Raw genomic sequence first — 3,877 nt, 5'->3', positions numbered from 1 at the left:
CTCATCTGATTGGAGCTATGTTTCATTGATAGTTTGGAATTTATAGTATATTCTCTTCTTTTTATTCTATTTGATTTTCAGTTGTGATTAGCAGATAATTTATACGCTTTTTGGCATTGTTTTTAGTATGTTTTTAGTAGAATCTGGTTACTTTTAGGGATGTTTTCATTAGTTTTTATGTTAAATTTACATTTCTGGACTTTACTATGAGTTTGTATGTTTTTCTGTCATTTCAGGTATTTTCTGGCTAAAATTGAGGGACTTGAGCAAAAATCAGATTCAGAGGTTGAAGAAGGACTGCTGATGCTGTTGGATTCTGACCTCCCTGCACTCAAAATGGATTTTCTGGAGCTACAGAACTCAAAATGGCGCGCTTCCAATTTCGTTGGAAAGTAGACATCCAGGGCTTTCTAGCAGTATATAATAGTTCATGCTTTGTCCAAGTTTAGATGACGCAAACTGACGTACAACGCCAGCTCTCTGCCCAATTCTGGCGTCCAGCGCCAGAAACAAGTTGCAAAGTGGAGTTCAACGCCCAAAATGGCACAAAAGCTGGCGTTCAACTCTAAGAATGACCTCTCCACGTGTAGACTTCAAGCTCAGCCCAAGAACACACCAAGTGGGTCCCGGAAGTGGATTTATGCATCAATTACTTACTTCTGTAAACCCTAGTGACTAGTTTAGTATAAATAGAACTTTTTATCATTGTATTCACAATCTTGGTTACTCCGGTTCCCCTCTGGGGCCGAGACCAATGAACTCCATTATCACTTATGTATTTTCAATGGTAGAGTTTCTATACTCCATAGATTAAGGTGTGGAGCCCTGCTGTTCCTCAAAGATTAATGCAAAGTACTACTGTTTTTCTATTCAATTCAACTTGTTCCGCTTCTAAGATATTCATTCGCACTTCAACCTGAATGTGATGAACGTTACAATCATCATCATTCCTTATGAACGCGTGCCTGACAATCACTTCCGTTCTACCTTAGATTGAATGAGTATCTCTTAGATCTCTTAATCAGAATCTTCGTGGTGTAAGCTAGATTGATGGCGGCATTCATGAGAATCCGGAAAGTCTAAACCTTGTTTGTGCTATTCCGAGTAGGATTCAGGGATTGAATGACTGTGACGAGCTTCAAACTCACGAGTTCTGGGTGTAGTGACAGACGCAAAAGGAGGGTGAATCCTATTCCAGCATGATCGAGAACCTCAGATGATTAGCCGTGCTGTGTCAGAGCATTTGGACCATTTTCACAAGAGGATGGGATGTAGCCATTGACAACGATGATGCCCTTACATAAAGCCAGCCATGGAAAGGAGTAGGATTGATTGGATGAAGGAAGCAGGAAAGCAGAGGTTCAGAGGAACGAAAGCATCTCTATGCGCTTATCTGAAATTCTCACTAATGATTTACATAAGTATTTCTATCCTTCTTTTATTATTTATTTTCGAAAACTCCATAACTATTTTATATCCGCCTGACTGAGATGTGACCATAGCTTGCTTCAAGCCTACAATCTCCGTGGGATCGACCCTTACTCACGTAAGGTTTATTACTTGGACGACCCAGTGCACTTGCTGGTTAGTTGTATCGAAGTTGTGACAAATTATGAATTGATATTAGAGCACCAAGTTTTTGGAGCCATTACCAGAGATCACAATTTCGTGCACCAATATGAAATTGTGATATATTGAATTAAGAGTTCTTGGGAAACTTTGGTTAGTCAAAAGAAAGTTAGAAATATGGTTTTAGATGAATCATAGGCTTGAATATAGGAATTGGTATGTGAGGTTGTTGGAAATACTTTGTGCAGAATTTCTGCTGAAAACTGCATAATTGGCAGCAGAACGAATGACTTTTTGGGAGTAGTCCAGACCTAATTTTTAGATGAAACTATTTTTCTGTAAAACTTTAGTGTGTCTTAAATATTCCATAAAAATTTCAGGGAATTTGGCCAAGTGGTTTGGAAGATATGATTTTTGAAAATTTAGTGGTTGCTGTAGATTTTTATGGTTTTCTGGTTCTGTAGCACCAATTTCCAAACGCTATAACTTTTAATTTAAACAGAATTTTGAGTTGATTTCAAAAGGATTTTAAAGATCTATCAGTCTATTTTAAGTGAGTATAAGTTTCATGTTCATATCTATTTTGTAGACTTAGATAAGTCAATTTGAAGGTCGGTTATTTGCTGAAAACTCTGAACTGGTTTATGAAAACAGGACTCCACTTCCAATTGATAATTAATTAATCAAATGAAGTGATATGAACCTGAATCCTGATAATGTAAACTTCATTTTTAATTGATCCAATGTTGAGTACTGTTGTTGTGTGCTTCTTAATACCACCAATACTTACTGATTTTAATTGTTCATTGCTTAGTCATGGTGATTCTTTTAATTATTGAATGCCAATGATATTTTTTCTTATAAATGATAATGAGTAATGGTTTGGGATTTGGCTTGAAGCCTGAAACTTAATTGAACTAATTGTATTTGCCCATCTATCTGCAGTGGCTGAAGATGATGCTTTCTTGGTCAAGCAAATTGGCCAGAGTTTCCGGTATTCTAAAATAGAGGTATATTCCTCTTCTTATATTCATGAATAGTCAGTTTTGTTCCTTGTTAACATACATGCATCATCTATGTATGGAAGACTAAACATAGATCGAATCCATTTTCTTATCAAGGCAAGAAGGGAGGAACAAATCCAAGCTGCTCATGACAAAGCCATGTTTGGTGCTTCAGCACTTCCACCTCCTACCAGTACTGACAGTGAGCCTGAAAGGGAGAATGAGAAAGAAGTTGATAAAAAAGCTGTTGTTACAAGCCTCTTAAGTGAAACGGTAAGTGGTTTCACTGCAGACTTATGTGGATAAGCATGATGAGTCATTTAAGTAATCCTTGTATTTGTGTGTGCATTTATTGTTGAATAATTTCTCACATTAAGTTATTATTGCTGCTCTATACTTGCTGTTGGTTGCTGCTGATTTTTCCCCCTCATTGCTTTCTTGTTGAATGATTGTTAAATTCAATGAGAAAGGAAATGCTGCTGAGTTATTGTTGTTTGTGTTGGAGTAGATGATGGTTGCTAAACTGAGATTAGTTTTATTGATAAATCTGTTGTTGAAATCGTGTAGTTTGGCTTGATTGATTTTCTATTGAATTAATTGATAAACTGCTGTGCCCCTGCTGCTTGCAAGTGTAATGGTTATTAACTTCAATGAATAGAATGCTGCCTGAATCCATTACCTTTGTTCATTTTACTGTTTTGGGTGCTGTATGATGGGCCATTGATTGCTGTTCTGCTGAGTGCTGCTCTACTTCTTGGTGGTTGGATTGGTTTTAATTGTTTTCGCATGTTTTCTTGCTGGAATTGGCTTATTTAGTTCCTTCCTATGTATTCATTATGATTTTTTTGTGTTTTTAACGGTCAAAGAATTCATATGGAATTTGAATTGATTGATTGAAATTGTGAAATAGGCAAATTTACTGCTGAAATGCTGCCGAAATTTACCTTAAGCTGTTTTCAATATTCATCTTTGATTCTATTAATTGATTGAGTTGGTATTTAATTGCTTTTGGTTTTCAACTGTTGCTAAGCTCAATTGATTGATTATCCGGTTAAGTGCTTCACTGTTTTGGTTATTGGAAGCTGGAAGCTTGGGTTTTGTTATTCACTATTTGGTTGTTGTCCTATTTGGTTGCTCAATTAAACTGCATTGTGTTGTTTGAGCAAACAAGTTCTATTTGACGAATTTCTGTGTCAAAATAGACCCTTGTTTGCTACATGATTTCTGATTGCCTCAAGATATTTCTTTTGACTATGCACCTAACTTTTTGTTTCGAATTTTCTTATTTATAGGAGTGCTGAAAT

At 36.3% G+C, this 3,877-nt stretch overlaps 1 long non-coding RNA gene across 1 annotated transcript in view; it reads left to right on the top strand.

The window, feature by feature from the left end:
- Positions 1–3,877, top strand: part of LOC107641964 — a 10,711-nt gene extending 6,834 nt beyond the window's left edge. Inside the window, exons 2-4 of the long non-coding RNA XR_001620547.2 lie at positions 2,515–2,579; positions 2,691–2,846; positions 3,866–3,877. This is a non-coding gene — a long non-coding RNA (uncharacterized LOC107641964). The remainder of the gene's footprint in view (positions 1–2,514; positions 2,580–2,690; positions 2,847–3,865) is intronic.

The sequence above is a fragment of the Arachis ipaensis genome, chromosome B05, assembly GCF_000816755.2.
Source record: "Arachis ipaensis cultivar K30076 chromosome B05, Araip1.1, whole genome shotgun sequence".
NCBI lineage: Eukaryota > Viridiplantae > Streptophyta > Magnoliopsida > Fabales > Fabaceae > Arachis > Arachis ipaensis.
Note: the sequence above shows the minus strand (reverse complement) of the source record. Positions and strands in the feature narration are given on the sequence as shown.